The sequence below is a fragment of the Manis javanica genome, chromosome 2 (genome assembly GCF_040802235.1).
Source record: "Manis javanica isolate MJ-LG chromosome 2, MJ_LKY, whole genome shotgun sequence".
Lineage (NCBI taxonomy): Eukaryota > Metazoa > Chordata > Mammalia > Pholidota > Manidae > Manis > Manis javanica.
Window position 1 is genome coordinate 91,677,089 of NC_133157.1, and position 18,974 is coordinate 91,696,062.

Below are 18,974 nucleotides of genomic sequence, written 5' to 3' on the forward strand. Positions count from 1 at the left end.
CCTGGTTCTGTCAGCACGGGCATTCTGCCGCTCACTCCCTCTTCCCGGCATGTTTTATTGATCATGTTCCAGGCAAGAAGGGGCAGGGGAAATCGGGTGCTGTGTCCACCCCTGCAGGACTGAGTCAAGCCCCCAGCGGCAGCTCATTGGGGTGGGAGTGCCAGGCCCTGCATCAGAGAACAGGGTTCTTAAGGGAAACCAGAGAACGTGAAATGTAGTGACATCAGTCTGCTGAACCAGAAGCCAACAGAGAAAAGTGCATAAGGACGTCTCTCTGCTCAGAGATAATGCAGGAAAAAGGTGGGTGGGAAAATTACCAAGAAAATGGGTGCTTTTTGGTCATAAGCACACCCGTGACCAGTCCTCGGCTAATTTGCTGTAAGGGCTTTTGCACCGGCGCTGTTCAGGGACCTTGGTCTTGGTTTCTGTTTTGCCTTGTGTTGCCTGCTCAGCCTGGGCATGGATTCACTCCATCCCGCACACCCTATCCCCACCCTGACCGCCACCAGGCTGAGCCTCCACCATCTGCAAGCTCCTTTTGCACCTGGCGCTGCTTCTGCTGTGACAGGGACACACCCCTGCTTGTATTTTGGGCACAGGTCCGCTTCAGCCTCCTGGCCAAATGCTTCTGCTGGAGGGTCCCTTCCTGTGGAGCCCAGACGTGCAAACCTAGGTGCCCTGAGCAGAAAGAAGGTACCGTGAGGTGCATCTGTGGGTGACGTGCGGTGCCAGGACAGGGGTGAGCATGGCTGCACAGCAGATGCTGGAACCCCTGAGCCTGACGCTGGGAAGGTGACAATCAGCACCTCATCCAGGTGCAGAAACGTGAGAGGATGTTCCAGATTCCCATCCCAGCTGGGGGCGGGAGCCTAGGTCCCTGGACTCCTGGCCAAATGCTCTTTTTAGAAAACCATGTTTGGTGTCTTGAACAAAGAGGTGGGCTTTAGAACAGGGTGTTCTTCCTCTCTGATGTCGGCTTCAGAGGCAGGGGGTTCCTTTGAACACCCCACATCTGGCAAGATCCTATCTTACCTCTCGCATACTCGCTTTAAATGTGCACATTCAGTTTATGATCTTTCATGAAGGATTTCCACTAGTTACTATGAGCCTGGTGAAGTCAGCATTTCCTTTCTGTGAACTGCAGGCTCTGTGAGTCTCGGCCGGTCTTGATTGGAGGGCCTTCCTTGTACCCTGGCCACGGCCTCTGTCCCCACACTGCTGAGGAGACCCACACAGTTCTCTGCCTTCTGTGGATAAGTAAGGACCCTTTGGGGCAGTTTACCTGCAAGTGGGGAGCAGGCATTTCAGGACACAAAGTCCACGGTCCTGAGCATCCAGATGTCTGCACCCACTTTAAGCTTCATACCTACCGTGAGCTGCAGTGGCTGAGCACCCGCAGCCCAGGAACTGGCCCTTCAAAGACCCCTCCCTCCCATCCAGGGAAGGATTAATGCAGCTTCTCAGACATTGGTGGCTTAGTCACAGCTTCTCCTTCCCTGTGGAGGAGGACAGCAGCCTAACAAGCGACCCAGGCCTCCGGGCCCCACTACTTGGCCCCAGTGACACAAAGAACATTCTTCCTGCAAGCTCTGATACTCTGCCCCTCGGGACCCTGTGCCAAGTGCCCTCCATCACGGCGATCCGCGGGAGGTGATCTTGTCCAAAACCTGCCGTGCAGTTCAGAGGAGGGAGGGCCTATTTCCACCAGGCTGCTGATTCATCAGGAGATGGGAGGTTCCAGTTTAGATGTGCAGGAGCTTGGGAGAGTGAGCAGCAGGTACACCAAGCAACCTCAGCCCATCCCAGGTAACAGGGCAGGGCGGGAATCCAGGCCCAGGTGAGTGGTTTGGGGAGGAGAGTAGGGTGGGCCCACATTCCGGGACTGAGAACAGGAAGCCCCAGGAATTCCAAGATGTCGGGTGTCTCGGGAAGGTTCATGGAGCAAACACTTCTGAGAGGAAGTGGAGCTGAATGAAGGCAACCCTGTATGGAGAAGGAATAGTGCCCAGCTGGGGGTTAGGGGTGCCCACTGCAGAAGGTGCCAGAAAGAGAGGCTTGGACAGATGGTGGAGCCAGCAGCACCGCCAAAGAAGGTGACATCTGAGGGTCCCAGGCTGGCCAAGCAGGATCTTCTCTGCAGAAAGGCAGGAGCCAGTGCTGAGCACCTGAAGGAGTACCCCAAGGTGGCGATCACAAGCCTGCTGACACAGGAGGAAAAGCCGGTGGAGCGAGAGTGAAGGGGCCCCCATGGGGACAATGGTTTTGGCAGAAGTTCCTGCAGTGGGAGGAAGGGTGGTCCAGGGCTGACTGAGGGCCCTGGAGGAAGAGGAGGGAGGTGAGAGATAGGGTGAGGACATAGAGGACTGTGTGCACAGGGGCGGGGGCACAAGGACCCATGGGTGACTCTGTTCCTCAATTGTGGCCCAAGGTACTGACTTGAGACTGAACTGGTGTGGCACAGCAGTCAAGACATTTGAAGGGGCAGCACCAAGAGATGTAATAAAACTCTGCAGGTAGAAAGCATGTGGTATGTTAGACAACCCCCTCATCTGCAGACCTTGGGTACAGCTGTGTCCTACCCACCTGGGGGGGTGTCAGGCAGAGCTGTGGATGCCCTGGGCACTCTTGGCTGTGCGTCTGCTGGGCCATGTGCAATTGGTAATGCTCATCCCAACACGGGCACAGAAGTGTCCTGGAGCAATCCTGGGAAGTCACCCAGGTCCTGCTCATAAATCCATGGGAGATTATCCTGGGGATAACATGGCAGGCTTCCCCGTGCTCTGGCCTCGGAGCTCACAGGCAACAACAACGTCCCCAGTCATCAAGGCACTGGAAGAAAGCTTTTGAGAATTTTTAATGTTTAGGGAAAGAGTGGCTGTTTATAAAAGGCAGTGACAGCAGTCATCTCAGGGCAAAAGCATTTGTGCTCAGCATGTGTTTATGAACTCAAATGGGCCCCCGGGGGCCCTGCTGTCTGTGCAGCTGTTTGAGGAGGAGAAAGGCATGAATGCTCTGCCTTTGAGAACTGGGGCAGCCAGTGGCTCAGCAGTGCTGCCCAGGGCCCCACGCAGGTGCCAGACTCTCAGGCTCAAATCGGAGGCCATTTGGTGTTTGGGGGTTATTGGGTTCAGAATATCTCTTCAATGTACAGGTTTGCCCTGGATCTCTATGTTTCTCTGGAAACTACCTTTGCTTGGCTAACGGCTTCAGTTAATTCTGGGTGAGTCTTACTTTAGTGTCATTCAAGTCCCAGTATGACTCCCACCCATGGAATCTGCCTCAACTGCTGCCCCAAAAATAAAACTTTCAGATTCAAAATTCCAGAGTGATCCCACTTCAAAGCACCAACCCATGGCCATGGCAGAGCAGAGGCATGCCCAGCCCTCGGGGGTGCCACCTCCAGGCTGTGGAGGGCTGAATTGTAGCTCCCTTCTCAGAATACTGGGGCATCCCAGCACCGTCTAGAAGCAAGTTCCCTGTAATAGCTTCCTTATCGTGCTCTGACGCGTGTGGACTCCTCCCTCTGCTGGGCTTGGGTTTCTTCCAGTGTCTTGTACAGGGCACCCAAGGATGCCTGTCCTGGGGCCTCTGCACAGCCACTACCCAGGGCTCAAAAACTTGACTGTGTATGGACTCGCCTGCGGGTGTGTGTGGATGCCTGGTCGTGTGTTCTCCTCTGCTTGGCTCTGCTGGTGGGAGGAACTCTTGCTTGAGGCCCTCCTTGCCCGCCAGCCCATTGACAGCAGGGCCTTGGGTTGGTGACCTTGTTGAGGGATGAATGCTTGCTCCTGACGCTGGAGGGCCTGGCTACATCTTATCTGGAAGCTGTCAGATTGTGAAATAAGTGCAGCTGCTGGTAGGAAACAAACCAATTTGCTTTTCTTCGTCACTGTCTCCAGGTGGTGGGGCTGTGGTCACACCCTGACTGGTTCCATTAAACTGCCTTTGAATCATTCCTTCAGCTCCTGAGTGCAGCTGCGGCATGTGGCCGCCTCACCCACATGATCCCAGAGAAGCACAGTCCAGGGCTCCCGGCTCTGACAGGGCCTGGCTCTGGGCCTTTCCCCTGAGAAGGCGACCCTTCTCTCTGCCTCACCAATAGCTATTTGCCAGTGAGATGAGCTACATCCTTGAACCCACTAAGCTGGGCTGGGTGCCCAAGGCCATGGCAAAAGGCTTCAGTTAGGAATGATGACAATAGCTATTGGTTACAAATGACATAAAGACACATGCTTAATATGGAACCATAAAAGACCCTGAATAGCCAAAGCAATTCTGAAAAGGAAGAATAAATCTGGGGGAATTACATTCCCTGACTTCAAGCTCTACTACAAGGCCACAGTAATCAAGACGATTTGGTACTGGCACAAGAACAGACCCATAGACCAATGGAACAGACTAGAGAGCCCAGATATAAACCCAACCATATATGGTCAATTAATATATGATAAAGGAGCCATGGATATACAATGGGAAAATGACAGCCTCTTCAACAGCTGGTGTTGGCAAAACTGGACAACTACATGCAAGAGAATGAAACTGGATCACTGTCTAACTCCATACACAAAAGTAAACTCAAAGTAGATCAAGGACCTGAATGTAAGTCATGAAACCATAAAACTCTTAGAAGAAAACATAGGCAAAAATCTCTTGAATATAAACACGAGCAACTTTTTCCTGAACATATCTCCTCAGGCAAGGGAAATAAAATAAAAAATGAACCTATGGGACTACATCATGCTAAAAAGCTTCTGTACAGCAAAGGACACCATCAGCAGAACAAGAAGGGAGAATATATTTGTAAATGACATATCTGACAAGGGGTTAACATCACAAATATATAAAAAACTCACATGCCTCAACACCCAAAAAGTAAATGACCCTATTAAAAAATGGGCAGAGGACATGAACAGACACTTCTACAAAGAAGAAATTCAGATGGCCAACAGGCACATGAAAAGATGCTCCACATCACTAATTATCAGGGAAATGCAAATTAAAACCACAATGAGATATCACCTCACACCAGTTAGGATGGCCAACATAGAAAAGACAAGGAACAACAAATGCTGGTGAGGATGCAGAGAAAGGGGAACCCTCCTACACTGCTGGTGAGAATGTAAACTAGTTCAACCATTGTGGAAAGCAGTATGGAGGTTCCCCAAAAAACTCAAAATAGAAATACCACTTGACCCAGGAATTCCACTCCTAGAAATTTACCCTAAGAATGCAGGATCCCAGTTTCAAAAAGACATATGCACCCCTATGTTTATCACAGCACTATTTACAATAGCCAAGAAATGGAAGCGACCTAAGTGTCCATCAGTAGATGAATGGATAATGAAAAGGTGGTACATATACCCAATGGAATATTATTGAGCCATAAGAAGAAACAAATCCTACCATTTGCAACAACACGGAGGGAGCTAGAGGGTATTATGCTCAATGAAATAAGCCAGGTGGAGAAAGACAAGTACCAAATGATTTCACTCATTTGTGGAATATAAGAACAAAGCAAAAACTGAAGGAACAAAACAGCAGCAGACTCACGGAACCCAAGAATGGACTAACAGTTACCAAAGGGAAAGGGACTGAGGAGGGTGGGTGGGAAGGGAGGGATAAGGGGGAAAAATGGGCATTATGATTAGCAGACATAATGTAGGGGGGGCATTGGGAAGGGTGTACAACACAGAGAAGACAAGTAGTGATTCTACAGCATCTTGCTACACTGATGGACAGTGACTGTAATGGGGTATGTGGTGGGGACTTGATAATGGGGGAATCTAGTAAGCACAAGTTGCTCATGTGATTGTATATTAATGATACCAAAAAAAAAAAAAAACAAATACCCAAAACAACAACAACAAAATGCATGCTTAGAACAGCAGAAAGAGAGACCCCTTCATTTAGTAAAACATGGACGAGGAGGGGAGGCAGGTTGAGAGGACTGTCCAGGGAGGGTTTCTTTTTAGAAAGCATCCTTAGAATGCTGCAGAGCAGAGGGAGATCCCCCCAACCCAGCAAGAGGACTTTCAGGATCGAGTCCCAGGAGGCACAGGTGTGAGAGGTGGCCACAGCCAAGTTCGTCACTGTCCCCTGCAAGGAGCTGGCCTGTGGGGCTGTGGGGTGGGGTGGGGGTGGGGGTGGGGGGAGACAGCCCTTCTCACTGCAAAGGACATGGGAGCCTGGGCCAGGACCTCTGAGGATGGCCCAGCCTCCTCCGGCCAGAGAGCACCCACGGCGGGGCTGTTCAGCAGGTCCCACGGCCAGCCTGCCCTCTCCACCCCGCTACCGCCACCAGCCCTGAGGCCGCCCAAGTGCAGCGAGACCTGGTAAGTGAGGGAGACTCTGTCGCGGGAAGGTCGGAGCTGGGCGCTGCCTACCGCCGGCTAGGGAACAGGTGCTCAGGTGGCAGCCAGCATCAGGTCGCGAGTCCCCAGGACAGCACGCCCGTATCTGGCCAGGCCACCCGTGGACGCTCGTGGCTCCACGCCGGCAGTGAGCAGAGAACCCAAACGGTGGCTCTCCCAGCTCCTCCTCAGGTTAAAGAAGTGGGTGAGCAGCCATGCTTGCTCGCGAAGGGCTGGCACTTGGCGAGCCCTGCATGGGCCACGGAGCCAACCGGGGTGGCGCCTCCGCGCTTGCCCTCCTCGACCGGCTGCCGCACAGTGACAGGCGGAAGCCGCGAGGGCCCCTCCTGCCGTCGCCGTCCCGGGGCCAAAGCCTGTCTCCACTCGCCTCTCTCAGCTTCAGCTCAGCTCCTGGAAACGTGTAAATTGGAGTCTAGCAAGGGTTCCGGCACAGCCCAGCACCTGACAGTCCCCCCATGGACTTCATCCCAGGATTCTGGCCGCAGTCACGGGGGCAGAAGTAGCAGGAGGCAGAGCTCACCGCCCGCGGGGACCGCGGCTGGGGGGTGTCCGACCGCCAGCTCAGGTGACCGGGGCTGTCCCGCTAGCCCGCGGGGAGGCATCTGTGCCTGCGTGCAGGGGTGCTCAGTGACCAGAGCAGCTCTGGCCGCCATCCTGCAGGCCCCCTGGGCCCCCACAGCATCTGCTTGTGGAGGACTTAAACTTGAGCTTTTGGTTGGAGGCAGTTCTTCGTCATGTTTGCTCTTTAACGTAGAGGGAGGTACACAGTCAGCTGCTCCTGGCCTGACGCCTCAGTTTTCTTTCTTTTCTCACTCCCCTGTTCCTGCAGCCTACTTCCCCACACTCCGTCAGGAGCAAGGTGACTGCTGAGGTCTCCCTGAGGCCGGTCCTCAAGCCCTCTCCTCCGAAGCAGGCCACTGTAACTGACCCCACCCCTGTCACTGCTGCTTCCTGGCACATACTTTTCATGGGGAGCAGCCAAGTTGTCAGGCCCCCCCAGGGTCTCCTAAGCTGTCCCCCCACTGGGCTGTCTCTCTCTGTGAGTTGATATTTGAAGGGGTCTGGATTTCTCTCCAGTAGAAACTGGGCGGTTGGAGCATGGTCACTGCCCGCGGTGCACCAGGAACCTCGCGTGGAGTGGGCAGTATCTGTATGCGGCGTGGTCAAAGCCTCACCTGAAACACAAGCCCTGCACTTGCTGTAAGTGCTCACAGAACCATTGCTGTCCACACAGAGATGTTTCCATCACACGTGATGCCTGAGGAAGAGCTGGTACTCAGACACATGCTTTGGCTCCGTGTGCAGTGCTTTCACCCTAAAATATCTAACACGAAAGACTGAAAGGTGGAGAATATCCATTCAGGTGTGCGAGCTCAGGATCAATAACAGGTCTTGTGGGGCCAGAGGGGGCCACAGGGCAGTAGCGCCTTCTAGACAACAAATAAGAAGTGGGCCCAGTCCTGGTCCTGCCCTGGTTCCGGGGCCTCACCACGGAGGACAAAGGTTGGGGCAGTGGGATGAAGCCCAGAAATTGTAAAAGCTCTTTCCTAGATACAGGGTAACAAGGAAGTAGGGAGATTCATTTGCAGTTTTCTTGAAAATTGATGTTTGTGTTACGTGATTATAAGAAAATAAGTCCAGAACTCAAAACAACACATGTACCGTCCTCAGTGAGAGTTATGACTCACCTGAGGACAATTTGGAGAGAAAATCGGTTCTTTGGATACATGGGGAGTGCTTTCCCTTTAATTAGAGTAGATTCCTCTGATTGTGAGACACCCTCTGGCGAGATGACCCCCATTCCCTCTGAGCCACAGCCCCTCCCTCAGTGCCCATATTTCCAGGGTATCAATTGAAGCGTGTTCTAACCTCAGCCTTTCCTGGACTCTGTTCCAGTGTCCAATGAATATTTTCCTGAACGTGCTGTGAAATTTGAAAAATGTCTGCTGGCCGCATCGTATGGAGGTCCTTAGTCTACAGCATTGACTTCAGGACACCAAACTATCTTTCAAAGAAGCACCTAGGGGGCCACCACCAGCTCCTGTATTTTCTTTGAGCCTCGCCCTGGTCTAGGCCACCGGTGGGTCCTGTCCCACTGGGCGGCAGAACATGGACACAGGTGCCTTGGTGCACAGAGCCCTTTCCACAGGGGAGCATCACCTTCCCCCAGCTTCTCACCTTCTGCAGGCTTAGCTGGGTTCCCTGCTTGGCCTGGTTACCTAACACAGCACATGCTTTCTACCCGCAGAGTTTTACTGACATCTCTTGGTGCTGCCCCTTCAAATGTCTTGACTGTCATTTTGGAATTTGGGCAGCAGAAGAGAGAAGCTCATACACTCCTGACTGGCTGTCCTCTGTGCTCAGACTCAGCCCACACGCAGATGCCTCCTCCCCATTCCGGGCCCTGCAGGTGGCTCCTCCTGCGGGACTGCACATGAAGCTCAGTTAATGGCAAGGTCCCCGTCCTCTGCGGCTTCTGCATGTGTTCAGTAAGCGAGCAAATAAAGGGAAGGGGTGCAATCAGAGGCCTCGGGCACTGGAGCCACACCCTCCCATGGCGTGAGGAGTCCGGAGGTGAGCACACAGCTTTAACGTCTATTGAGGTTTCATCATCAAAGCAGAGATTCGGCCTTTTTTGGTGATAGTGGTTGACCCTTAATCAACAACCAGCCATGAGAAAGCGCTACCTTATCACCCACCCACTCACGCTGCAGTCAGAGGGCTCAGGGCCTTCATGAGACCCCCACTGCTGCCTGGCCCTTCAGTCTCGGGACATACCTGGTTTCCGGTGACGCATTTGAACCTGATGACTTGTTCTGAATATTTTCTTTAAAAAAAAACATTTCCTCTAAAAATGTGAGAACAGTATTGTAGTATGTATTCATGTACTTATTTTGTCATTGGTGTGTACTTCAATTTTTAGAATTTAAAAATTTTCATTTATATTTTTAAAACCTTTAGAAAGTATTTTCATCAGCAAAACTTGGTTTATAACCAACCTTTCAGAGGCATCTATTTTTTTAAAGTAAAACATCCCCGTGTGCAAAACGTGTGTGTGTTCCCCTAGTGTTTCCGTACAGTGTCTGTACAGGTCTGAACACCATGACAAAGAAGCAGTGTCGTCTGTTTTCACCTAGGCAGCCACATTGCTCCTCCAATATTGCAGTCAAATAGAAAAAAAAACTGTAGAGGTCACAAAATAGAGTAGAAATACCTGGGACTGTAGTAAAAAGCCCAACATTCAAATGTGGGTTTGATCATAGTATGTGTGACATCAAGAAGTCTCTGAACTATTTGTCCCTGTGCTTTTCATCTGTGACATTAATTACGCAGTATTTGTATGACTTGCCTTTGTTGGGTAGTTACTGAGACCAAACAACATATCAGAAAAAATGTTTCAAGCTGTAACATTGTACAAATTATTTGATAACTCTGTGAAGGTAACCTAAGATTTTATCACTAATATGTTATCCTGACTGTAAAAACCAATTAAACCTTAAAATATTTAGTTTTGCAAATTATCCTAAAAGCACAAGTATACATTCATTCAGGGGACCCTAAGCCTCCAAGACTTACACAAATGCTGAGGAGCCCCCATTCTGTCCCCCTGGGGGTGCACATCCTCAGGAAAAAGCAGTGATTCCATTAAAATTCAGGAGTGTGCTGTGCACATTGGATACACAGTAGTTCCCACCACAGATCTGGTGGTGTCTTCAAAGCTGATTAAAATTAGTATATTCTCAGTAATATTGTTGGTGCACATTTATTTCACAGAAAATCGATTTGCAAGGTAAGCACCTAATTAATGGGCTTTCTGTTTGCAAAGCTGTGAGCAGAATGGGTCCCATCAGCCTGGGTGTGACTGGGTTGTGCCCCCAGTGGGTGCACCATGCCAACTGTTCTCTCTCTCCTCCTAGCCTGCCCTGGAGTCTGGGACAACATCACATGCTGGCCCCCAGCAGACCTAAGCGAGACCGTCACAGTGCCCTGTCCAAAAGTGTTCAGCAATTTCTACAGCAAACCAAGTACTGTCTATGTTGTTTCCGAGGGTGTGTGTCTGTCAGAAAGGGTCGGCTTCTCTGTGAAGGCAGCAGGCACCCGGAGCACCCGTTCACTTTGCTGAGCGAGTCAGGGAACGGCTGCCCTGTCACACACAGAGCTGGTTTCAGGAGCAGGATGAAAAGCTTCCTGCTGAACCATCCACCTTAAATCAAATGCAGGGCAGAGCAGGCCTCAGGGAGAGGCTGGGCCGGGCGCGTCCACTGTGCACCAGAAGCAGACAAAGGGGAGCCAAGAGCCAGCTGCCACAGGAGCTGAGCAGACCTTCCCTGGCATCCTGCCCCTTCAGGGCCCACAAGCCCTCAGCACTCCCCAGAGGTCCTGAGGCTGCCTGACGCATGGGCACAGCTTCACGCCCAGGAAGCCTTGTGGGGTCTCTGGTCTGGCTCCCCGCCTCTGAGCTCCCACCTGCTGCCCCAGCCCCTGGCCTCGGGGGCCTGCAGGCTGAGTCCCCAGAGCACCATGGGTGCTGGCCAGTAGGCAGGGCCTCCTCCTGTGGCTTGTGCTCTGCTACACAAGGCCCCACTTGCTCCAGAGAAGGCAGTTTTGTTTCATTGTGGTGTGTTGTAAACGGTCCTGATTTCCATAACATGACTAAATCTGCCTGTGAAAGTGGAAAAGAAGACCCATCTGGAAACGATGCACAATAATTTGGCGTGCAGAAGGCTCACATTCAGAGGGCAGGTGCCACAGGGGAGCCTGGAGAACTGGAGTTGTGGGCGTGCCTCCGACGACCGCAGGATAGATCTGGATGGAGGAAAAGTGATTCAGGAAAGAAAGATTTCTTTCATACCTGCGACTTGCAATGTAAGAACTGTCCTGAGTGAGTGAGTCAGCCAAGCGCCCAAAGACTGAGACCATGCCACGCCCACCACCACCATCTCTGTCAGGAAGACTAGTAAAAAGTGTCCCCCCACCCAGTTAATGCTACTCCCACTGAATGGGTTGGGCTGTCAGTATTCTGGAAATCCTAAAAGAATTGGCACAGACTTTGTATGGATGGTTTGATTCCCAAGGCTTCCAGAGAGCAGCCTGAGGTTCGCATGCAGGCAGACATGAGCGCTCCCATTCCTGGGCATCTGCTGCTTCCAGCCCAGCCCTTGCCAGACAGGAGCCCCCTGGGCACGCAGCTTCCAGGACAAGCTAGAGTCTGATTCAACTCTGAATCACTGTGCAGCCTCTCCTCTGGAGAATGAAAACTCCAGTCTGTTTCAGGTTAAGTGCTTTGTGCTCTCTGTCTAGAACCGTCTTGCAGCTGTGGGGAACATCTCCACCGCAAGAAAGTCGGCCAGAGTTCCTGCATCTGGATGCCACAGCTAGTTATCTGAAATATATATGCCTCCATGTTTTTAACTGGGCACAAAAATATGAACCACACAGCTGCTTACACAACTGTGGACAACTTGCCATCCACGTGGGTGTGTAAGAGTCCCAGAGCTCACAGAGGCAGAGACATAATCTGCAGCTGGGGCCGAGGAGGGCTGGGTGGGGGCCCATGGGCATAGACAACAGTGGGCTGAGGCCCCAAAGATGAACCTCGGCAGGGGTAAATGGGAGGTCTTGACACAAAATTAAGAACCAGTGGTGCTTGAATCTGTATGGCACCTTTCAGTTTATAGAAAGCTTTCAAAAAGCTGAAAGTGGCTTCTTGCCATGGCCTGAGAAATGGATCTGTGTGTTTTCTGGGAAGTAATTTTCTCTCTGAAGTTCTCATCCCACCAGCGGGTAGGAAACTGGGGAGCTCTCCAGGTAGCCATGTGTGCTGTCATGGCAGCCAGCACCTTGCTGTGAGCTCTCCTCCTGCAGGGTGAACCCAGGGTCATGCAGGCCCCTCTGCATCATCCGTGGGGGCGGAAGGGAGGCGGGGAGCAGTGTGTGCTCCATGGAGGAGCCTTTAAAAGGGAGGCAGGAAACAACCAAGCAAGACAGCGTGGCTTTGAGGACATGGGAGATTTACCCTGGGGAACTGGAACCTTAGGACACTGCACTCCAAGTATGGGGGCCCTCCACATCGGGGAGAGGGCCAACATGCTGCAGGAAGCCAGGACAGCTCGACAACAAAAGGGTCAGGAGCAGTGCCCGTGACAGCAGCCCAGCTGTGGCCCCAGGGACACCAGAATCACCTGATTACAATAGGAGCTTCCGACAGCTGCAGGCCATGCCCAGTGCATCGTCTGAGGTGCAGGCTCAGGACCTCAGGCTGCTGTCCTTGGAGAGCAGTGACTCCCCAACAGAGCCTGGGGGGCAGTGGGGCATGCCTGCCCCCAGCCCAGACTGAGCCCAGCTGGAGGCTCCAAGACACCACACTGAATGGGCAAAGGATGGGGCTTGTAACCACCTGGGGAGCAGGCATCTCAGGCACCTGTCACCCCGTGCTGAGGACACACGGGCACCACCGCTGACCTTAGGGCCACAGCTCTGGAAGGTCAGAAAACAGTGGGGGGTCTCCACAAAGTTGGGGAAGGACCTGCAGAATAGATAGGCCCCCAGGTAACGAAGGCCCCATGGAGTCAGGGTTGGGGAGAGACTCACTCAGAGGGTAGAGAGGGGTCCCACTCTCCTGAGTCCTAAAGTTGTGGCCTCCCCCACGTCCTCCCAGACCCCCCAGCTCCCAGAGGCCCTCCCACCTTCCTGACCCGCTCTCACTGCCCTGGCCCTCTCCTTTGCTGCCTCACACATTTCTAGGAAGCTCACCTCCTCCTCTGCCTTCAGGGATATCCAGGGGTGTGAAGCCAGATGGGATGAAGAACTGGGGAAGCTGGGCTTCACAGGATGAAGCCCATTGAAGTGTCTTCTTCAGACTCGTGTTTGGATGTATTCATGAGGTCTGCCTGCCCAGCACCCGCTCCAGCCAGTTCACAGAGCTCAGGGTTCAGGCAGATGAGGAGCCCACTGCCAGGGACTGAGATGAGCTCTCGCTCGTCAGCCGTGTGACGCGGGCAAGAGGCCCAACCTCTCCCAGCCTCGGGTTTGCTGTCCATAAAGTGAGGTCACCTGCAGGGCCAGGACTCCATGAGTGGTGCAAATAGGGAGCCCCCCCCGCCGGATACGGGGGCTTGGGGGGGATGTGCCACGCTGTCATCTTGTTCCTGATGCTGGTCTGTGGACCTCGTGCTACCTGCCTCTAACATGAGCAGCAAGGACCCACTCTTCAGGGATCTGTGCTGCCTCCCCTGTGTGCTGCAGTCTCTGAGCTACTCCTTGGCCCCTGTGTCCCTCTGGGCGCTGGTGCAGGAGGGGCTCTGGGCCTTGAGCTGGATAAACCCTCGGGGTGACAGTGTTGAAGAGGAACAGGCAGGGCCAGGCCGTGGGGCCCTGGGTGCTGCTGAGACCACGTCACCCCACCTCCTGTCCTGAAGGCGCGCTTTTCAAGCCAGGATGTGCTCGTGCGGCCGACCTCTCCACAGGAGCAGGCTTTGCTCTGGGTTTTGCCTGATGACTCCATGAGCAAGTGAACAGGCAGCCTGCGTGATGCAGAGGAAATAGGGATTTCTGAGTCAAAAAACCTGTCCTACTGCTCGGCTGATACAGAACCACGGGCATCACTGAGCCCCAGAGCTTGTTTCCCGCCTGCACAACAAGGACAGTAATGCTACAGAAAAGACCATGTTGTGGGCGCACATGCCGTTCCGCAAGCCCCGGCTTATAGGGCAGGGATGCTAACCACAGGGAGCTTCTCCCTGGTCTGAGACCCCCAAGCCCACCCCAGATGTGGCCCAGGCCCCCAGGCCCACGTGTATTTCACCCATGACCACCCGGCCCTCTACGTGGTCACCGTCCTGCCATGCTCAGGTAAGTAGGGGAACATCTGTTCTTCGGCTTCACAAAGGGCTTGGATTAGTTAGGGGCAACTTTTGATGGTAAGACCAGAACTGACTTTATTACATGCAGCTCACATCTAACCTCCACAATGTTCTCCCACAGCACTAGCGACCCAGTGGTGCCTGCCCCATGCACTCTAAGGCTACTGGCTCTGAGGTCCCCTGCCCGGCCTCGGCCTGCAGCCCCTCACACTTCACCACAGAGCAAACGGTCCAACTTTTCTTCTAGGAAACATAAGCAAGAACTGCACAAGTGATGGGTGGTCGGAGATGTTTCTAGATTTCATAGATGCATGCGGCTTCCATGACCCTGAAGATGAGAGCAAGGTAAGGGCTGGCACGCCGCCCGAACTTCCGCCTGTGCGCTGAGCGGCCCTGCGGGTTTATTCGGGCTCGCCTCTGGGGCCAGGGCTACTATTCAGTGGCCAGAAAGGCCACACCCGTTTCAGGTCTGCTGCCTGGCCTCCAGGAGTTCCTGATGTTTCCATGGTTTTGGAGGCAGGAAAGGCTTTCTCCTCACCTGCTGTCCAGGCCTCTCCTGCTGAAGTGAGCTTTAATGAGCTCCCTTCCTGCCGGGGTGTTTCTCCATCCCTGGTAGGGTTTTGCTACAAGATGGGCTGTCGAGAAGCTGCATGGTAGTTTCCTCGGTCCTGAGGCGGCAGCAGGAGACGGGACCAGCTGGAGCATCTTTGCAAATCTGGAAGTGGAGTGTGCCTGGCTGGCAGTACCCAGGCCCAGGCTGGCTGCCAGTGACTCATTGCAGGCCACGCTGGGGACTTGGCCTGCACTGGCGTGGCCCCTCAAGGGCTCTGTCTGCTGGTGCAGTTTAAGGAGGCTGTGGAGGGTGTGGTGGTGAGCCATTTGTCCAAGAGCCCAGTCATTTAAATGATGCATCCACTGCAGCTCTGCTAAACTCTGCCCCAGCCTGTCTGTATACTTACTCAGCTGTAGCCTGCATTGTTGATCTTTCCTGCACACTTACCCCAATAACTGTGGTTTTATTATGTTTCAACCAGCAAACCAGAACACTGCCTTCCCTTGAGCTGCATTTGTTTACCCCACAGCGCTGTGTGGAACATGGGCACCTCATACACCTGAGGATGGGGTGCACTTCAAACATGTGTTCCCCAAGTGTACATTGTGTGGGATGTACATGAGGCCCTTTAAAGAACCTCAGGGAATCTTAGGTACCCACCCACCCTGGATCCTACTGCCCCTGGATCCCACTGTCCCTGGGTCCCTCGGTCCCTGGGTCCCTCCGTCCTGCCACCTAATGAGACCGTCAGTGATGCTGACGTGGGACCAGTTCTCCCCAGGCCTGACCCACCGTCCCGTGCTCCTGCTCTCCAAAGGGCTGACCTTGCTCTCCTCACTAAGGGTTATCATTTAAAGTCAGTTCTTTTCCCACCAAGTTATTAAACTGCAGAAAAGGAAGTACCATACATTTTAGCCAATATCCTAATTGGAAGCTAAGACCCCTGACCTCTGGCCAAGAATCAGTGAAGATGATGGTGGTGGTGTGGCCTACATTGCTGATCAGTTACCGATATTATAGATTAATTACCCATGTCATCTCAAGTGGTCTTGTTCTGTTGCGGTCTGATTGCCAGCATTGCATATATGTAAGGAACACAGTGTGATGTTTTTACACATATACACTTAACACTGTGAAAAGACTCCCTCAATCAAACTAATTATCAGTCATCTCATATTCATCAAATACACTCACCTTTTTCTGGTGAGACATAGAACTTAGCTTATACCTGAAAGCATGTACTTTGACCAATGTCACATATTTCCCCACCCCCCATCTCATTTAATCTTAGTGACAACCCACTTTACAGACAGAAACTAAGATTTAGAGAAATGGCGTGACCGGTCAGAGGCCCCAGGCTGGTGAACAGAGCTGTGGCTGGGCCTCCTCTGACCCCTCGCTCCCCCCACTGTAGTCGTGGCAGTGATGGGTGTGGGACATAGCTGGGCAGGTGGCCAGGCCCGGGGTCCATGCGGATACCTCCCAGGAAATACGGAGCTGCCACCCTGACAGTCCTTCCAGGCAGTTGGGACAGAGCCAGGCTGATCGCTGGGACCTGGGCCTGGGCACACAGCGCACACCAGGCTGCTGTGTCTAGAGTCCGTTGAGCAAGGTTTGGGTGGTAGGACAGTTCCAACGCTCCAGATGGGGGCGTCTGGTCAGACTCTGGGCTGTGGGAGGTGAGTCCTCAGACCTCATCAGACACGCAGTTCTGCTGGCAGACTCCTAGGAAAGGGAATTTCTTTTTAAGCCTTGCAGTGTGGGTATCACAGGATCCAAACCTCCTTTGCTCACTGCTGTTTCTGTTATGCATAATCATGCAAACCAGTTTTTCTGGGTTGAATGTGTCAACCTTCTCACCTTACACTAAGTCGTCTTTGTCGCAAGCAGAGGCTGTGGGTGGCACCTGCGGCCTATATGCACCTGGGCCTCCGGAATTTATAGGAACAGCGTGGGACTTTGTGCAGCTAGAGTCCACTCCACACGTCCCAAAAGACACCAGCTGTGGTTCACCACCCTTGGCCAAGCTTTGAACCAGAGGAACTTAGATCAGCAGAAGAGCTCCTAGCACTTCACTGAAACGTGACACATTTAGGACTGAAGGCAGTGGAAACCCCCTACCAACCACTCCTCCTCCCCACCCGTTCTCCAGCCTCCTGACCCTTCCCACTGTGACTCCCTTCTCCCCACAGCGGTCTCATCTGGCTCCAGTGGAACATAACCCGAGGGGTTTGACACACCCCTCGGGCTGTCCTGTGCTCTGGGTTGGAGCTTGGCCCATGGGCGTTCTGTATTTACTGCACCCCGCAGGTAAGGCCCCACCCGGAGGGGAGGCTGCTGAGTCTCCTTTGGGCAATAAATGCCGGTGTTGGACAGCCCTCAACAGTGGGACCTACAGCTCGCAGACATACATTTAACTTCCCTAACCCATCCCAGCTACAAGGTGGGGGATAAATTCCCCCGCTTCATGTTGTTGCTGTAAACCCAGTGCACAGCCCAAAATCAGAGACCTATTCAGCCAGTCTGAATTCAGAACATGTTTCGTTGGAAGATACGAGAGTGTTCCAAGCCCCAGGCTGGCCCCAAACTGTGGGTGAGCTCTTTAATATGGCTTTGTAAGAATAAGACTCTAACTATATAGAACCAGCCCCAGATATACTTCTGAGGCTTCAGGACACGGGTATGGGGTGGAAAGTACAGCGTGCTGAGGCCTCACCAGCAGCATTTACCTGGAGATGGGCTCTGGTCCCCAAAAGGGGCAGGCCAATTCATCCCAAGATGACCATGCCTTGGAGGTCCCACTGCTCTGACTGACCTTGGGTTACAAAGGCCCAGTGGGGTCTGACAGGGCCGCGATGGATGTGGGAGGGGCACCTAGGGCCAGCGGCCAACACGTCAGTGCTGACACACTTCGGGAGTCACACCCGACTGCTTCTCCTTCTCCCTGGATTCCCCTGGTCATGCTGTAGGGGACCTTCCAGGAGACCTGGAGACCCTAATGGGCCCACTTGGTGCTTGGAAAGGCCTGTGACCAAATCCAGCCTGTGGGAGGCACAGAGTGTCAGTAATTTTCTGATGCTTTTTGTCCAGCTTGAGGCTTGTTCTTCTTAATTAAACATTTCAGAGATTCTGCAGAGATCAGGACAGCATATTCCCTGCTAACAGATTAAAAAGTCAAAGTATTTGCATGTGTGAAAGCTTGGAAATGATGGCCCAGAACCAAAGCAGGAGGCTCCCCTCTCTGGCTGCAGCTTCCGCTGTCTGAATATTTGAACACTTGGTCACTCAGGGAATCAGTTCAAAGATGAAGACCCCCTGCCAGCTGTCCCTGCACCCTGGGCTGAGGGGAGGGATGCAGCCTGGTGAAGATGGGGCTCCCCACTTCCTCTCCGTACCATCTCATTGGCCCTCACTCTTCCCAGTTTTGCTGAGATTTTTTGACTGGATTTCCTGCTCTCACGTGGCCAAGCATGCCTGGGTGTTGTGTGTGATCTTTGTTTCACAGTTAATTAAATTCAGTAAAAAAATCAGCCTCCACTAAAGCTGCAGGCTTGCTGCATCGGGTGAGGAAACTGAAGATGCAGTCAAGTGAGGAGGGGGAGTGGCTGAAGGAGACCCGAGGGCCTCCCAGCCAGGGGGGAGCTGATGCCCAAAGCTGCTTCTCCCCGAAGGAGACCCCAGGAGGCCGGGGAGTCATAAGGGCTGGGGTGGCGCCTGGCCCTTGATTCTCTGGGTCTTACAAGTCACAGTGAAGCCCTGAAGCCCGCCGGGCTGGCCTCAGGACCCTGTCATCACACCCGGCTTCCCAGTCCTGTCCCTCTGGCCAAACCCACCTGCAGGTGTGCGTGCCCTGGCTGAGGAGCACTGCATCTTAGGCCTTTTACCTTTTAATCGCTGCATAAAGGGTTAATCCCATTATGAGGATTTAAGGGCCCCTCATCCCCCAGGCCCGGGGGACCCCACAGCCACCCTAGCTCCTCTGCCCCCAGGTCCCAGCCTGCTGAGGCTACAGGGAAGGCAGGCCAGATGGAGACCATGAGACTCTCTCAGCTGCCTCCACCCCTACATGGGAGCGTGGGGGTGCCCTACACCGAAGAGGTTGCCCTGGCATCATGTTCTCAGCCTCAGCAGGACAGCCCAATACTGGTCCTTCCCCCTACCAGCTGATCCCCAGACCTGGGGCTCCCC

At 53.3% G+C, this 18,974-nt stretch overlaps 1 pseudogene; it reads left to right on the top strand.

The window, feature by feature from the left end:
• Positions 1-18,974, top strand: part of LOC108387979 (vasoactive intestinal polypeptide receptor 2-like) — a 61,742-nt pseudogene that overhangs the window by 8,792 nt on the left and 33,976 nt on the right.